General features: G+C 40.9%; 1 protein-coding gene across 6 annotated transcripts in view; it reads right to left on the bottom strand.

The window, feature by feature from the left end:
• Positions 1-5,000, bottom strand: part of LOC123498727 (amphoterin-induced protein 2-like) — a 437,692-nt gene that overhangs the window by 311,791 nt on the left and 120,901 nt on the right. For all 6 annotated transcript variants that reach the window (XM_045246129.1, XM_045246126.1, XM_045246131.1 and 3 more), the window contains one exon: positions 1,910-1,964. The gene's annotated coding sequence lies outside the window, so the exon portion shown is untranslated. The remainder of the gene's footprint in view (positions 1-1,909; positions 1,965-5,000) is intronic.

The following is a 5,000-nucleotide window of genomic DNA, read 5'->3' as shown; positions in this document are numbered from 1 at the left end:
CCCTCCCCTCTCTCTCTCTCTCTCTCTCTCTCTCTCTCTCTCTCTCTCTCTCTCTCTCTCTCTCTCTCTCTCTCTTTGTCACTATAGATGAATCTCACGCGATAAGTAAACACACAGACAATTATACATATCAGAAGCAGCACAACATGGCAATTATGAAGACAAACGAGATACCTACCGATATCTGGCCTTCCTGTCTTTGCTTCCTTCTCACTCTATCATTAGCAATCACACCCCCTTCCCATTACTCTCAACCTGCCTTCCTTTACTACATCTCTCGCACACAATTCATCATATTCCTTCGTTTTCTCTTCACCTTCTTCCTCTCGCACGGCGTTGATTTTTTGTATTTTCAGGTTTAATTCATTTCCTTTCTTTACTCTCATATCTCTTATCCTACGTTTCTCACACATACGATAATATATTCCCTCTTCCTCTCGCTTTCTTCTCCGTTCTATAAGGCACACTGTGACTTCCAATAACTTCCTTCTCTCCTTCCTTCCTCGCTTCGTCGATGCAACCCTTGTAACTCGCTTGCCGGTGGTTCGTTTGTCAAAAGCTGGGATAAACTTATCGACAACAGGTGGAGGAGGGTGAAAGTTTGCTCTGCTGATAGAGAGACGAAGGGAGGGGCTACTGGAGAGCATGGGAGGCTGAGAGGCAAGGTACAGGATGGTGTGTGAAAAAGAGCAAGAAAAGAATCAAGTACAGTGAAAAGTACAGTGTAGAAAAGTGTGTGTGTGTGTGTGTGTGTGTGTGTGTGTGTGTGTGTGTGTGTGTGTGTGTGTGTGTGTGTGTGTGTGTGTGTGTGTGTGTGTGTGTGTGTGTGTGTGTGTGGAAAGGTGAGCTATTCAGGAGAAAATAAGAAGAGGAAGGAATCAAGCAGTTTAAAGTGTAGTGCAAAAATGTGAGTGAAATGTTGTAAAGAAAATAATAAGAAAGATGAGAAAGAAAGTACAGTGTAATAAGGTGTGTGAAAAAAAATGTAGATCAGCTATATATAGTAAGATATTGGAGAATATAAGAGGGAAGAAGGAGTCTAGGAGAGATGTGGAACTAAAAAGACCGATCCTATTATGGTCTTAGTTAAAAGAGGATATCTGTTACACTCTTTGTAACATATTGGGTATAACGCCGCGCTTGGAGTATTCTAGCAAGGAATGAAACAATGTAGAACTATTTGAAAAGAAGTTAGGAGAATGGAAATATAGAATAGAGTTGCGTATAAAAATAAGAAAGCGATGTAAAGAATTGCCATCTAATATGAGGTTCAAGGGGATTCTTTTTAATATAGTAGGATAAAGTAAATGTAAAAATCATGATGGACTGAGAGAGATGAGAGAGAGAGAGAGAGAGAGAGAGAGAGAGAGAGAGAGAGAGAGAGAGAGAGAGAGAGAGAGAGAGAGAGAGAGAGAGAGAGAGAGTGTGTGTGTTTAGAATTCAACGAGATAAATCGATGAATTCTGGAAAAGAGTGACCGACGTTCCCCACCACCACAACCACCACCACCATAGCTACCACTTGGCCGGCCAGCAATAAAACACACACACACACACACACACAAAAAAAAAAAAAAAAAAAAAAAACATCATGCCTGATAACTTATTCTGTAGGACCTTGCGTGCAGAGCCTGACCATTCTAGCGACACGCAACTGACAAATGATACAGATGATACATAGCACACACTCAACCATTTGTGCTTGCGTGCGTGTGTGTGACGGGTGGAGGAATGGGTGAAGGTTTCAGCGCATCGTATAAAACACCTAAACAACACCAGTACATCTTCGTTCCCCTAACTATTTTGTCGCCTCGTGAACAAACTCGTTGGTGAGACCCGTGTTTCAGTCACGTTTATTCTTCAGTGCAACACGACAACATTAAAGTGAAACACTCGACACGTGTCCTCACCTGCCTCAGTGCAGTGGATGCAGTATCCGATGGGGCTCGACTCCGGGTCACACTTCTGAGGAGAGAAAAATACTTTTTAACTGAGAAAAAAATGTATCACTTTGAACAGTTCTGGAAAGGCGTTCTTGTTACTGCATTATCATTACTACTATCATAACCGACGTCACCATTGCTTTCATTCCCATATCACACACACACACACACAGAAAACTTATTTCCCCACCCCCCTACATAGTATATTTGGAGAGATTTTGCTTTGATAAGAAACACAATCTTCCTCATGAAACAAGATAGAAACTTCAATCCAAAGAGACGCGGGGATCAAAGCCTGTGTGTCTGGACTCCCTACCCCCTGTGAGTGGTCGTGACGCGCCGCTCAACTGACTGCAATGGCCTTCATCGCTACGCTGCTTCCTGCTTCCTACTCTTCTTTACCATTCTTTGCCTCCTCCCTTCTTATTTTTACTTTTTACCTATTCCTACAGTATTTTCTCCTATAGTCTCTCTCTCTCTCTCTCTCTCTCTCTCTCTCTCTCTCTCTCTCTCTCTCTCTCTCTCTCTCTCTTTCTTTCTGGATCCCTCCTTATCTTTCTCTCCTTTCTGCAATTCTCATTCTCCCTCTTTTAGCAATCTTTGTTTTCACTTATATATTTTTCGTTTTTATATATATTTTTTTGTTTTGCTTCTAAACTGAGGAAAGAAACTGTGTAATGAGCGGGAGTATAGAGAAAGCAAAAGTTATTACTAGACGATCTTTATTTTCCAAACGTGTAAAGCATTGCTGGTAAGAGGTTAATCCCTTAGGTCCAGATTGCTAAAGATTGGTCTCGCCTTTACAGTAGACTACTTCTCACTGTTTTTTGCGGATTGTTAAAAAAATAAATTACAATCCTTAAGTTTCTATCCTTTCCTCTCCCATTTTCTTACAGTTAAAAAAAAAAAAAGTTGGGAAAATTTAAACCTGTGGGGCTACCTCATAACGTTGCGGGATATCTAAACTGCGGGAACACTAAACCTGCAGGACGCCAACCATATTGGCCAGCAAAAACAATACCTTATTAAGCTTTACTGGGTCTCTGAGGGTGAGTGAGGGGAGAAATACTGCGGGTCACGAGTAGCTTCTCTCTGATTGGTTTTGGCATAGAAAAATCGTGACGATAAGCTCTCCCGTATATGCCATAAAGAGAGAGAGAGAGAGAGAGAGAGAGAGAGAGAGAGAGAGAGAGAGAGAGAGAGAGAGAGAGACTCTCACAATCAATTTCATTAAGAGTATCAGCAGCCTGAAAGCACGCTAGCCTGGGAATATTAATCTGACAATGTACCACTATTTCAGAAGAGTGGGAAATAAGAGTGCATTGTGTGGGCGTTATATGTGTGTGAGGAAGGAAGGATTGCAATAGTGCATCTAGGTGGAGGAAGGATTTAGGAACTGTGCTTGCTATGGGGTAGTGCTGATGATGGATAGATGATGGAGGAGGGATGAAGCTGAGGAAAGTGGAGCCAAATATGAAATACTTACGAAAGTGGAAAGAAATCGGGAAACTTGAAAGGATATCGGAATGAAAAGTTGAGCGAGAGGAAGAAAAGTGGGTTAAGTTTTCCGATAAGCTCGAGTAAGGTATTATCTTCAGTCTGATTAAGTATTCACTACTATTCTTGTGATGTGATATTGAAACATACTGGGTTCCTTTGGAGACGCATTGATTGGCACAAAACTGGAGTTGTTTGCAACAATGATTTTCGTTAGATCTGTAAGTTCAACGGGGACTAATACAGAATATGGGCTATCTGGCCGCGGCCTCCAGGCATGAGTTGCTAGTTATGAATGAATATATCAAATAAATAGTTAAAAATAGGTACGTTCTCTTAGCCCTGTTTGGCAGTATCCTCGCTCGCACAACGTAGTAACTGCAACCAAAATGCATATCTGAGAATTGATACCGACAGGTGGAAGAGTCAGCCAGCCCTAGACTCGAGTGTCACGTAGACATACACATGATAACATAAGGAAGCACAATACAAGAAAACTGAATGTCTGTATTTACATTTGCACTTGCCAATCGGGCTGCCTACATTGGAGTGATACACCTCTCCAACATCACACCTTAGGTCTCGTTTGTTTGGTACAGGGACAGATGATACTCAGGTCATGTAGGCATATTTGCCTACATGACCTGAGTATCATCTGTCTGTATACCTTGAGGATCATCTGAGCAGAAACATATGCTTATCTTGAGGATTACCTGATCTGAGACTTATATGACCTGAGTTCCAACGGCCTCAATACTATGTCACTGTATCTCACCTTCTGCATTAGTGGTGCCGTTTCTAAAAGTACAGTGTTGCCAAATTCATATCAGTAGTTCCCTTATTACCAGTTAGCAATCAGGTAGTTATTTCTTAATAATTATGAAATTATAGTCAATAGTCAATCGTGAAATTATTATTTCATATTTATGTAATAAGCACATTGTTGATGCCTCCATAATTCAAACCATTACATTCCAAACTCAGAGGTAGAAAATTCTGCTTTCACGCCTATTTCTGCCAAACATTTCCTTCACGATGTATATATGAAAAGAAGCTGCACGTATACATTTTTCAGTGTTTAATACTTAAGACACAAGTTATAAGTCTTTTTACAACATCACTTCTACTGCATGAAGGTGCCACACACAGGACAAGTGTAAAGTTCCCCGAAAGTCTTTATGATAACAAACACTTAGAGCTTGAGAGTAAAATCCATAAACATGAATGGAATCTTGTGCGAGAAAACTGAATGACATGAACTTTACCATTACAGTTCAATGATGATTCAAATAATATAAAACTTAGGCATTCAAATATTACGTTCTAGCGTATTCTATATTGAGCTAAGTGCCGAGAGGTACCCTTCTCTTCCCTTCCTTATGTATACATAATTTTCCATCCAGTTGTGATATGCGCGATATATTGCAGTGTCAAAAGGCACAAAGCCAATGTGACCTGTGCAATTCTTGTGAGGCGCGTGCCTTGTTAGGTGGTGGACTGAGAGAGAGAGAGAGAGAGAGAGAGAGAGAGAGAGAGAGAGAGAGAGAGAGAGAGAGAGAGA

Source organism: Portunus trituberculatus, chromosome 48, assembly GCF_017591435.1.
Source record: "Portunus trituberculatus isolate SZX2019 chromosome 48, ASM1759143v1, whole genome shotgun sequence".
NCBI lineage: Eukaryota > Metazoa > Arthropoda > Malacostraca > Decapoda > Portunidae > Portunus > Portunus trituberculatus.
The sequence above is the reverse complement of the archived record's forward strand: the minus strand, read 5'-3'. Positions and strand labels throughout refer to the sequence as shown.